Genomic DNA, 13,400 nt, shown 5'->3' with positions numbered 1-13,400 from the left:
TCCCCCCTCACCCCAGGGGGGTCCCGTCCAGCTCGCCGCTTCTTCCTGGTTGCGGGCGGGCGGGCGGGCGGTGCCGGAGCCGCCGGGGAGCACCTCCTGCGCAGGTACCGGGGGCTAGCGCCGCGACGGTAGCCGCCGTCCTTTGAAGGGGAGGGCTGGGGGCAGGCAGAAGCAAGGGAACAAACCGCAGAGCTCCGGCACCAAGCGGGGGAAGTGCCTCGCTCGCCGGCGGGCGGAGGAAACGCGGTTGTGTGGCTCCTGAGCGCCGTGTAGTTTCTCCCGCCCTCCCGGCTCCATCCCTGCCCCTCCCGGTGGGTGGCCGGGACGGGAGGGGTGCTGCCCTCCTTCACCTCGGTTGTCCCCGCTGCATGCGGCCGCCGGAGCGCCGCAGCCCAGGAGGACACGACGGGTGCGTTGTGATTTACTTGTTTGTTTATTATTTTCGTTACATGCGGTTTCGGGGCGGGGAGCGCAGAGGGTTCGGCTGGGGGACCGGAGGGTTGCCTGGGGGGACGTTCCTGCTCCGCACGCCGGGCTCCGCCGCGTTTGTTGTTGTGCTCCGGGGAAAGAGACGGTACAGCGAGCGGTTCACCCAGGGCGGGGGGGGGGGGAGGTGGCGGAAAGCGCTTCGACTTCTTTCTCTTTGCCTTCTCTTCTTTCTCTTCTCCGTGGGTGCCCCGCGTCTCTCCTCCTTGGCGGGGCAGCTGCGGGGGCTCGGCGGGGGGCTGACAGTGCTGTGGGACACCTAGAGCAGGTGGCACGGGTGGGAGGGTGGCAGGAGGTAGCCCTTGGGCTCCCTCTTCCCCGCGATTCCGTCTGCGGGACAGGTACCTGCGGGCAGGCCATCGGCGGGGAGCGGAGAGGAAGGCAGGGACGGGTCTCTTCGCCGCCGCTGCGGGGGGCTGAGGGGCGCCAGTGCCGCTCGTTACATAACTAGGCGGGCGTGGGGGGGGCTGGAGGGTGTGCGTGTGGCACAAGCCCGGCGCGCCCCGGCCGGCAGCCGGAGGCCCGAAGTCGGTACCGTGGGCTTCCGGCTTCACATGGCCGTGCCGGGGGCTTCAGCCAGAAACGGCCGACTTCTCCTTTTTCATCGTCTTCTTCTTCCGTTTTAGTCTTACGGCTCTGGCGGGCAGCTGGGGGAGAGGGACAGGTGCTGCCCCGGCCGCCATCCCACCGGCTGGTCGCCCTTCCCTTGCCCTGGCTCTTACCAAGAGTTTTCCTTGAAGTTCCTGAAAGGGAAGTGTGAGGAGTGAGGTGCGGCGGGAGCTGGCTGAGCGCCCCCCTCCTCCTGCCCGTGTCCCCGGCTGGGACTACCACTTTCTCCTCTGTCAGTGGCTTGGTTTGGTTTGAAGCTGCCGTACCTTTGGTGCTTGTCACCCACCGGCTGTGCGGTTTCCGTGGAGGGTTTGGCAGGTGTTTAAAATAAGTCGGTGTGCGGTGAGCTGCAGTGAAGGGGAAGGCTGCAGGTCCAGTTTCTTTGTGTGCTTCTGGGGACTTTCTGAGAATCACTGCGCAGTTTGTCTTGGGAAGAAAGTAAACATGTTTTTTTTGTAGTTTTAAGTAGGTCAGTCATGGTGGTGTTTCCTGTGAGCATCGCATTTGTCCTTCGGTGTATCAGATGCTACGGTTGGAGTGATGTTGATTTAAAATAAATATGAAGAAGCTGAATATAAAGGCTTTCTTGTAGAGAAACTGAAGTTTTCCCTCTTTTCAGAGGGACCAGAATTGAGTCTCAGGTGATCAGGAGTGACAGCATGTGTATTGTACTAGTTTATTTCTGTAATACTTACTGATTAACATGCTGAGATAAACAATAAGCATAATTTTGTGTCTATGGAGTACTGCTAGTTCACAGACCCAGAAATGTTAAGAGATAGACTGTGGGACAATTGCCTGTAAAGGCTTGAAGTAACCTGTCTGGAAGGATGGTTAAGTGCTTGCTCCTTGTCAGTCAAGGTAAATAATAACAGAGTAAGAAAACAGACTTGTTTTGTATTAATGATTTGGTTACTGTTGGTGGTGGAGTAGGAAATAGTTCTCTAAGGTCTTTAAATGGTCTTAGAGCAGTTAGTGGTAACTGGTATGAGTCTGTCAAAGTGCTCAGCCATCTCGGATTGTATACTTTAGTTTTTTACATAGTCTCTGCCTATATGCATTCTGAATTATTGTGAAGAGCACCTATGAGAAGATTAAAAGTGCTGTACCATGATACACCAAAAGCAGCCAGGAGGATGTGCCAGGAGATGACCGTGACAGGGAAAGCTTGCAGTGGTGCTTCTCCAGAACACTGTCTCCAGGCAGCTGGGGCTCAAGGATTCCCTTGGGTAGAAGTGTTGCCTTCGTGCTTGAAAGATACCAAGTTTGGGGTTTATTTTTTTATTTGCTTGATCCTATACAGTAGTTTTTGAAGCCATGTAGACTTCTAGTAAGATAACGGGCCTCTGAGCAAACAAGTGACCCGATGGAGTATTTTACAGACATTATTGATCACTAATAACATGGTTAAAAGGCAGTTTCTAAGTTTGCAAAGGCCTGTGCATAGAAGTTGCATTAATGGATATTAATTTTCCAAGCTGTGTTCATGCATTAGGCTCTGAGATAATCCATCTAAAATAAAGATAGTCATTTAGCCATTATTGTAGTGATAAATTTTGGCCTACCAAAGGGCCTGTATTCTATGATAGAAATTGCAGCATGTTACTCTAAAAATAGTTTCATGTTTTTATTTGCTTAATTTTGTGTGTTTATGGAAATTTTCACGACAAAATCTTTCCTGTGTTGGGCTTTATTCCTTATAGTCAGCTCCCCCCATATGATACCAGCCAGCTAAGGCCTAAAAATCCTTTTTAAAGACAAGCTTGTCAGAATTCTGAAAATCATGGGCTCAAAAGATCCTGCACACATGGAGAAGGATTATAGTGCTTTCAAGGCACAGCAACAGCCAAGACTTGACATTGGTCGCCCTATGAATTCATAGCATAACTGGGACATGCTTCCAGTTCTTTCCAGTTCTGAGAGCTGGAGATGAGTGTGATGGATTACAAATAAAGGTACATGGAATGGTAATGGCAGGATGAGACAAGAGAGCATCCTGTCCTAGGGGAGTGCTGGTGTTCTTTTGGTGTTGCCTGGAGAAACACAGGATTTTGAAAATTGATGCTTAAATCTTAGTACTGCTGCATATGCACAAACTTCCTGTTTATTTTTTTGTGATGTTTCTACTCAGTACTCGATGTAAATTACCCATATGGTTTAAATAGCCACTTCAGCTATTTATTCCATCAAATAGAGCACATCATTATAGTTTAGGCTCTAATTACTTTGCTACAGGATTGTTATGACTAAAGAAACACTTGGATTATAAACTGTTGGAGAAGGCAGATTAAACTGAAATCTACATCTCATATTAACTTGCCATGTAAGTAGCAGAAGTTAAGTGTTCAAAATGATCTATGCCACCCATTTTAAGTTAACCTTTTACCTGCCAAAAGGAAGTGTTGTGGAAATAGACGAGTGCTTATGTTTTAGAAGCTGGGCAGTTTGGTTCATTTTTTTACTTATCAGAGCTAAATTGTTCTAATTTACATGAAAATATAACAATTTTTGACAGTTCTCACAGTATATGGGCTAATGTGAATGAAATCTAGCATTCTTTGGCTAAAGTACTGAGAGCATAACCAGTGTTTAATGCGGCAGAAGGCTGGAAAGTTTGCAGTCTAGGGCTCTGGTCTTGCATACAGGTTTGAAGTGTAAGCTCTGTCATGGATTAAAGGATAGCACAGTCTTCTGTATCACTGGTGAAGTGCCCAGTCCTGTGGTGTTTAATTACCTGAATAATTTTTCTTCTCAGGCAAGATGTCACGTTGAAGCTGTGGGCCATGCTTTCTGTGACAAGACTCTTATTTAAATAAAGGGTACCAGTGATGAGCAGCAGTAGGTCAGGAGCTTTCAGCTGCAGTTTTGAACAGAGCTGGCTCATAGTCTTTTATAAAACAGATCTTCTCTTTTTTGTTCATATGTTGTGGGGTTTTTTTTTAACACTGTGTTGAAGATGGAAAGGGAAAAGCCATTACAGTTGTCCAGAACTGTCAGGTGCTTTTAAGAAAAAATCAGCAGGATGCTATAATTTCTGAAGCCTTTATTTAAATATATATATTAATAAATAAATTAGTAACCAGTGGAGGAAGAATCAGAAAAAGGATACATACTTTAAGAGCTTGGATACTCAAATAACTTGTAGAACTGGAGTTTCAGAGAGGTAAGACTAGGCTCCAGTACTTTATCTGCATATTGTTTGTGTTAACACCCGTTTTCTGGGGCACACAGAAATTAAGCACAAACTGCTTAATTTGGACTTAATTAGATAATCAATATAAAATAAACAAGTTGGTCGCCAAGAGACCGATCCAGTTTTGATTTTCGGTGTCTGACTTCTGTGGAAGTTAGAGCTGTATTACTGTAACCTTCAGTTGTAGTTCTGAGTCTCACTGTGCTAATCATTCTGCAGGCAGGTTGTTGTCACCCTGATGAGACAACTTGTGAGTGCTGCATTTGAGCTGAAGGAGTATGGTATGGTGATGCCTAGTAGGTCATTAATTAAAATGACAGAGTTGAAATCTGGTTCTCTAGGAGTTTCATAAATGTATGTTAAGCACCATCGAATTAGCTGTGGTTGGAAAGAGTTGCATAAAATTTAATTGGTGGCTCTCCCCTAGCAAGACAAATATAGTGTCTAATCTTATATATTCAGTGACATTAAATAAAGCCTATGTCACACTCAGGTTTAGATTTTCTTTATTTAATCAGTTTGTTCAAATCACTGTGGTTTTTCTGTATTTGTTTCTCTGGTTATTTCCATGTATTAATAGCACATGAAGAAATTACTCTCTCTTACCATCTAATCACCATACAAATATCAAATATAATCCTGATTTGATCCTTTTGTCACATAGGCTTTTAGGTATAGCAATAATAACTTTGATGTTAAGTCATATAGATGCTTAACGATTTTATTGACTTCTCTGAAGTACAGCTTGTACTCATGTTTTGCCAGCTGTTTTCAGCATTTGGCTTTTGGTTGTTTTTGTTGTGTGGTTTGTTTTTGCTTGTTTGGATTTTTTTTGGGTTTTTTTGTTTTTCTGGGGAGGGTGGAGGGGTTGCCTTTTTTTTTGAAGAAATTTTCTTTGATGTTCAGGAGATATCACTCGTCATCTCAGTTTTCTACACCTCATCTTCTCAGTTGAGAGGTTTGCATAGACTGACCCTTCTGTAAAAGCTTGGTCATCCCGGGTTAACTTTTCCGTAGTGCTGGACATACAACTTCCTGATATATCCTTTAAAGGATTCAGAAACAATTATGAATAATGTCTTGTGGCTAAAGAATTTCTAAGTAGTAGATACTTAAACAGTTCCTGACAATGTTGTTTAGATTTTAACATTCTGGATTTCTCATATTTGGAAAAAATGCTTTATGTGCCTTAAAATGCTCAGTTAAAAATAATTGGTTAATATAAAGTGAGATAATTCCTATGAGGCTTCTTGCATCAGTTGCAGTAACTGTGAAATCCCAGCTCTGTTGCTTGGAATAGCTGTTAATGTTGGACATGTCCCAGGAAAGCCCACGCAAAGGGCACGTGAGAGAAAACCAAGAAATAACATGGAAATTTCCAGCCATGTTTTTTTCTTCTGTCCTGAAGAGATTTTGAAATAACTCAGTAGGGAAGTTAGTTTTCTAAATCTTTACTTCACTATTGCTTTCTTTTTTTTTTTTCCCCAAGCTTTTGTAAGGTCCTTCAAAGGGGAGAAACAAGCAAAATAATAGATCTGAAAAGATTGATGAAATCAGACTTTATCTTTTTTAATAGACTGTGACTTAAGGTGCAATATTGATTTTTACATTAATAATTGTATAATTTTCAACAGTTTTTGCTCGATGTATCAGCTCTGCTAAGTTTGGTTTTGCACATTGGAAGGGAAGATGGTTTTTACATCTTACTTTTTTTTGCTTTTTTTTGTTCCGATACTTAGAAAGTTTCTTAGTGTATAATTGCAATTCTTAATACTTAGTTTCTTAAGCTTTTGGGAAAGCTTGAACATTTGGGAATGTTTAAATTCTAGCCTTTCAAGATTAATGAAGTTAAGAGCTGAGTGAATCTAGCATATATTATGGTTTGGAAGTGAGAGGGAAAGGAAAATCAAAGCAAATACATACCAAGATACATTCCTGAAATTAATTCAAGCAAGTAATGTTTTTTTATGTGTTTACCTGGTGCATTATCTTTGGCTTTTGCTAAAGAGTTGAAATCTCTGGATTACAAGTGAAAATATGTTGGTTCTTACCCTACTTCCTATGAGTCACAAAATTCAGGTGAAACAATGCAGTTGGACAGGCTATAGCTATCTTTGGAATTCAGACACTTGAAAAAAAGCAGCTTAGCAGTATGTACTGATAGACATAAATAAAGCTGTTCTGGAGAAAAATTATGTATCTTTTACAACCTTTGCACCTCATCTTAATGTTTGCTTCTAATCCTTGACTTTCTGAAAGAGATTTTTCAAGAATACAGGACAAGGAATGTTGTTATTAAAGATATTGATATGTTCATCACACCTGGCTGCATTTTTTAGTGTTTTCTTGATTGTGGTCTTGTGAATGCATTGCAAGCTCATGAGAAATAATGGTTATGTGTAATGGATTACGTTTGATCGAGGACTTGTGCAGTGCAACATCACTGTGTCATCTCAAGGGGAATATTTGTCCTCCAGAGATTCAAAACCCCTGAAAGATGGTTGTTCTGTAGTTGTCAGTGCCCTTCCAGGTTTTTTTGGGGGAGTTTTTTGTTGTAAATTAGGCCATGCTATTTTCCAGTTTTAGAAGGTACCTGCATATTCTGGGTATCCAAAGGTGTTTCAGAGAATGGTGTGTAAGCAGTGTAGTTATATGTATCTGCAGTGTAGAAGCTGTTTCTTCTGTTGTGTCTAGGGATCTCCTGGCAGCTGGGCATGGTATTACCAAAGTGTGGTATGGTTGTAAGAAGCCAACCATGAGGTAGGTTCATCTAAGGTATTTCACTAATAAAAATGTCACAGTAAGATTGTGTTTTCCATGTATTCACATTCCTAGTTTTCCTTGATAGATTTCAGACAGACAAACTGAAGTAATGTAGAGTGGCTTCAGGTTAGTGATACTGGTTGGGTGCATTAAGTGGTAGAGATAGTCTTTTGCTGCCTCCTCAAATCTTCTTTCTCACCAGCCTAACAGTATCTTTTTCACCTTATCCACTACAATTGACCAAATCTTGCTCATTCCTCAGGCTTTGTATAGGCTGGGTTAGTGTCTTTGTGAAGATACAGCCTAGACTTTCGTTTTGTGGGTTTGGTTTGGTTTTTTGTTTTTTTTTTTTTTTTAATGCAGGAACTCTACAGATCCCAGTGACATCCCTATGCCTTAAAATCTTAAACCTGAGTGCTAGTTCACAGCTATTTTCTTCTGACTAATATATTTAATAATAGATACATTTAGAACTTCTGTTGGCTTTCCAGAGTACCCATTCTCAGGAAGAGTTCCTGGATTTCTTGACAATTTCCTTGAATAACCTAGACTCTCAGCTCGTCTCGGAAGAGATTCATCAGCTTCTGGGATCGCAGTTAAATCCACAACGTCTGATGGTTAATATCAAAACATTGCTTTATAATGTTGTGTAATGTGTTGTAATGCTTTTCACTTACCTTTCTCCATCATTATTTCCCACATGTCAGCGTCCTTCTTCTGTTTCTAAACCAAAATCAGTCCTTCAGTTAAACTCTCTTGTCAAACCTTGTTAATTATCTAGATAAAAAGTAGTGTGGAATATAATCTGAACAGCTAACACAGGCAGAGCTTTCAGTGATTGCAATAAAATCATACACTTGTCCCTTTGAGTGTTATAAAGGTACAGAAGGAATTAAGATGCATTTGTGCATTGTTTTTTTTGTGTGAATGACAGCTGCACAGCTTTGTGTCCAGAAACAACCTGTTACAGTTGGCTGAAACCAAACCAAAGGAAATAACTGACCGATGTTTTCAGTAGATACACTCTATGTAATAAAATACTGGTAAGACAAAGCAAAGCGGTAACTATGGAGATTGACATCACTCAAAGCTTTATCCGTAAAGAATCATTATGATAGGAAGCTTCCTGACCGTTGTGTTGCATTTGTAGTGTTTTGACAGCTCACACCATTCTAGAGAGCTAAAATAGGAGCAAAACCCATAATCCTCTACAGTACTAAGATTCACTGTCAGGTTACCCATCTTAGGGTGGTGGTCAGTGATCCCATCTTAGTTTGGCTCTTTAGTGAAATGGTCAGCAATTTGATTCCAGACATTTTCATCTCTACATTGCTTAGTTCAAAGGAAGAAAACACAGTGCCTGAAAGGTTAACCAAAAGACAGTGGTGAACTCTTGTGGAAATGGTTGGCTGGTGTGCTTCATATATTAGCAAAATTGGTAGCAAAGGTAAGCAGAACCTTTTCACATTTCTTAGGTCAGCCTTGGTGTTAACTCTCCTCTTATTCTTGTGAGAGTGCAAGGAAAACAAAACAGTGATGTTTTATTCATAGTTGTTATTTAACTGAATATATATGCTTAAATAATTGGGACTGACTTCAAAATAGTTCCAGTTATTTTTTACTTTGGCTCTTGTTGGGCCTTTTACTCTTAGACTCTTTCCTCAAATGATGGAATTACTGTATTGAGGGACGTCTTACTAGAAAACGTGTGTGGCTTCTACAAATAGAAACTCCCTAGCTTATTTTTTTGTGATATTTTGTCTGTACTATAACTTTGCCCTGACTTGTTCGTGGAAAAGAGATAAGTATAAACTTCTGCACAGCTTTCATCAGCGTCATCTGACTCAGCACTGTTCACCTGGAGGGTAAGCAGTAGTTTGGCTTTTTTGTTGTTTTTTTTTTCAGAAAGATACCCTTGTCAAGTGGGAAAGAACCCATAATAGCCTCACAGGGAAAAAGTGTTGGATTTTAGTAGCTGCTCTTCAACTGAATGCAGGACCGTTGGAATTTAAAAGTTCATCTTAAATTTTGTCTGTCTTGTAGAGATGTGAAATATTCTATTCTTCTCCTCCTCCTGTGGTAAAAAGGTTTGTGTGTGGTGTTGTATGTGGTTATTTGACCTGGATTATTTTTTTACCCTTAATTCTAACTCCTGAATGCTACAATCTTTTTTTTATTAATGAAAGCCCTATAGGAAGAAATTTGGTTTCAGCTAAAGGCTGGAATTGTAGCCACAAGTAATAATTCTTTGTGCCCTTGGAAAGCAGGCAAAAGAAGTAATGAAAACTGTTTTTTGCAGCATGATGGTCCTTTTATTGTAAATGGTTTGCAAGTTTCATTTCCGAGTAATATTTTGTCTATTAGGCCTTAGTGAAGCCGCAAACAGCATATAGCAACAACAGAGATGCTCCTTGACTTAATGGAATTGTCTGGTACAGCATTGAGTAGCACTGTATTCAGAATCCTTTAACTGCATTAGGGACTGCTGTATTAGCCATGAAGTGTATGCTGTACCTGTAGTCTCTTCCTGATTATAATTAGCTTTTGGTTTTGGTGGCTTCCACCCTCACAGCTGCAGTGCTAAGAAGTTAATTAGGATTAATTGTGGTTAAGGTTGTTAAGTTTTCCTGGCTCAGTAAATCAAGTAACTTTGTAGAGGCTTTTGAAGGACATGTTCTGTTGGGCCATTCTCAGTCACATGATGAAATAAATACATGCATATGCGGTTCTTTTGATCTGCATAAGTGCATACAATTCAGAGAATTGTTTCGGCAGTTAGTGTACTGCACATACATAGATAATTTTTACAGCATTTTTGAGTATGCCTGAAGTTTCTCTTGTCTTCCTGGACATTGAGGCTAAATGTGCATATGTACACAATTCAAATATGTATTTGTAGACTCATTAATATTGGAAGAGACTTTGAGATCTCCAGTCCATCCTTCTGCCCAAAGCAGTGTCATGACTCATTAGATCAGACCAAGCAGCAAAGGGCTTTGTTTAGTTGTGTCTTTAAAAGCTCCAAGGACAGATTCCACTATGTTTCAGGGCATCTGTTCAATGCTTGACTACCCCCATAATGATTTTTTTTCCACATATCTAATAAAAATTTGTAGCTTCCCAGGTTTCTGTTGACTTGTTCTTCCCCCATGCACCTTGGTAAAAAGCCTTGCTGCACTTTTTTAGTGATTTATTAATATTGGAAATTTGCTGGTGAGTGCTTCAGAGCTTTTTCCAGGCTGCACAACCCCAGTGTCTTCAGCCTCTCCTCGCAGGGCAGGTGCTCCAGCTGTCAGATGTCTTTGTGGTTTTTCACTGAACTTGCTCCAGGTGGCTGGTGCTTCATAGTGGGGATCCAAAACTAGACTCAGTAGTCCAGATACTAGACCAGTAGATCATACATGAAGCAGAACAGTTGCTTTTCCTCAGTCCACTGGCTGTGCTTCTGTTGCCCAGGATCTTGCTAGCTCTCATTGCTGCTGAATGGGCTGCTAGTTAATGTCTTGCCTACCATCTTTCAGGGCTTCCGGGTTGTTTTCAGCAGAGATATTCACCAGTCGGTGTTCAGGGTGTACTCTCATGATGTTTCTGTCAGCAATATTTAAGTCATTCTAAATGGCAACCTTACTTTCCAGTCTATCAGCTGCACCCCTAAGCCTGGTGTTGTCTGCAGGCTTACTGAATGTACTGTACGCTCTGCCAGGTTGCTGTTAAAGATATTAAATGGGATACGGTCCCTAACTAGTAACCAGGTTATGGGCAGATTATGAATCATTAACAGCTACTGTTCAGGCCTAGATAGAGACAAGGTTTTTGTTATCTAGACTGTAATTTACATTAGTTGCAAAGATCTGTGGGAGACATCATTGAGATTTGCTAAAATTCAGGTAGGTGATACCACTGATCTCTTTCATCCACAAATCCCATCATTTTATGACAGGGAAGAATCACATTGCTCATGCATGATTTCACCTTGATAAATCTGTGCTGGGGATTCCAAATCACCAGCTTCTTCATGTGCCCAGAAATGACATTCAGGTGAGCATATGTCTGAACATACTGTGGGAGTAGATAGACTAACAAACAATGAAAGTAGGTAAGACTGTGAGGCTTTCTTCCCCAGTGATTCCTCAGATATGGCAACCTGTGCATAATCTCTTTCCTGCTCTTCTCTAGATGCCCAGTTGTTGTCCATCTGTAGGTGATTAAGTACATGCTGGTCACAGGATGGAGCACCTGCATCTCTTGGGCATGTGGTCATGAATGAGTTGGGACTTCATGTGACTTTGAGGAGCAGGCTTCTTAGGAACATAATGCTGCTCCTACAGTGATTCTGGCTTCCTGAGCAGTTTGCAAGAAAGGAAGGCGGCAGCAAAAGTGACAGTATGTTTAATAATTTTATTGGTTTAATAATTGTATTGGTGATCTGCTTGTAGCCATTGGGCTTTGTTTCTCTTTTGTATTGATTCTGGTCCATAATTTTGATATTAGCTTGATAATAATAAGAAATGTATCTGCAAGTGCCAATGACAGGACATGTCAAAAAACTTTGTTTGCGTCCTTATATGCATTTTAAATGCTTCCTTGTTTTGGTGGTTGGTTGTGATGTGGGTGCGGTTTCTTGTGTGTTTGGGGAGAGAAGGGGATTTGTTGTTGTTAAAACTTTTCCAGTCATGTGGTGTCTTTTTTTCATCTAATCACCAGTAATATTCCCTTATTACTCATAATTTTGGAAGACATCAGCAACCCTCAAATGCAGTAAGACCCACAGTAAAGCTGAGACTTGCTTGATTTGCATGTGATAAGAAGCAAATAAATTTAACCTGAGTATATGGTGCTGAGCACCAAGTTCGCAATGAGTTAGCGGAGGACTTAGTGTTTCTTTGGTCTTGTAATTTGCACTATATGCCTTACTGGTTCAGATGTTTAAGTTTCAGACTTTTTCTGTTACTGACGAACAATGAGTACTCTGTGTAGTCCATCATGTATCAAAATAATTTTGTCATGTGATGATAATTGTCCTTAGTTTCCTGTACAGAACTAATACATTATGGCTTAGGTATTAGTTTTTATTCATTGCATAATTATTTAGGATCTGAAAAACGTCTTGGGAGTAAGGTTGCAAATATGTTTAATGAAACATTTATCCAGGACCAGTAGTGGAACTAATTGTAAGAGTTACATTTTCCAGTTTAGAAATGTTCTAGTAACAATCTTCTCTGCAGTGAATGAATCAGAAGTACAGCTTTCATAATGTTTTGAATGGCATGTGTAATTAACTCATGATTTTAATGCTTCCAATAGTGTTTAATTGCAGCAAGACTTTAATACAGTAGATTGCAAATCATTCTCAGTATTTTAACTCAATCTTACATGTACCCCAAAATTATATTGACGATTTTTTTTTAATTTGAGACTGAAAAATGCATTCAGGGAAAAATTCAGATGCTAAAAGGTAAATAGTAAATAGTACCTCCATAGTAAGTTTCAGACGCATAAGTTCTTACTTTTATATCTAATGTCAATGTCTTACATTTTGGGAATCTGTTTTTATGCTTTAACTATTTGTGAAATGTAAAATTGTATTTTCCTTCTGTTCAGTTCAGTAAATTGATGCCTGCAAATAAAAAAGTAACATGCAGATATGACATTGGTAGAATATTACATTTGAAGATGACCAAATGGTTAAAGGTATTTCACAATCAGCCAGCTCTGTACTTTAACCTGGGAGAAAAATCCACAGCTTTGGAAAGAGAGCAATTAAATAACTTCATAATGAGGCTTGCATTACAGCAATGATAATGGCACACGCAAGTATGAAAGCTGCTTTTGCAGTGTCTTCCTGATGGAAAACAAAGTGATTGGCTTCAGTGAGCTTGATTGTGTAAGAAAAGGCCACCCAAGTAAGTAAGACCAAATGAATGCAAGATTATTTTAAGACTTTAATGTTTATTGTCACACTTATTTTAAATAGATAATAAATAGATAAATTTTTTATTCTGCATATATCTTTTTATGGGATTGAATCATCATGTGATGATTTTCTTTTTGAGGGAGGCAGTGACTCCCTCAAAATTTTCTTTTGAGGGAGGCAGTTGATTCAATTCCAGCTTGTAATTACATTCTGTTTGTATAAAAATTCCTCCTGTAGTGTCAGTTGAATAAGTTGCCTGTCATTTACTGTTTTAAGCATTTTGAGTATTCTCTATTTAAAGGTTGCTGCAATTCAGAAATGTTTGAAATGGTTCTTTCTTGTATTTGGTCAAGAACTTTGAAATTACTGAACAGACTTTCATCTTTTTTGTAACTAAAATTTGCCTCTCTTATGACACCATTTTTTTATAATAAT

The 13,400-nt window shown here is 40.4% G+C and overlaps 1 protein-coding gene across 3 annotated transcripts in view; it reads left to right on the top strand.

Annotated features, from left to right (window-relative positions):
* Positions 1–203: 203 nt before the first annotated feature.
* MBP (myelin basic protein) overlaps positions 204–13,400 on the top strand; it is a 112,582-nt gene continuing 99,385 nt past the window's right edge. Inside the window, exon 1 of one of the 3 annotated variants that reach the window (XM_034063474.1) lies at positions 204–409. The gene's annotated coding sequence lies outside the window, so the exon portion shown is untranslated. Of the gene's footprint in view, positions 410–514; positions 575–11,393; positions 11,435–13,400 lie in introns of those variants that run through there. The other 2 variants (XM_034063475.1, XM_034063472.1) reach the window with 2 other exon arrangements.

Source organism: Melopsittacus undulatus, chromosome 1 (genome assembly GCF_012275295.1).
Source record: "Melopsittacus undulatus isolate bMelUnd1 chromosome 1, bMelUnd1.mat.Z, whole genome shotgun sequence".
In the NCBI taxonomy this organism is placed as follows: Eukaryota; Metazoa; Chordata; class Aves; order Psittaciformes; family Psittaculidae; genus Melopsittacus; species Melopsittacus undulatus.
Note: the sequence above shows the minus strand (reverse complement) of the source record. Positions and strands in the feature narration are given on the sequence as shown.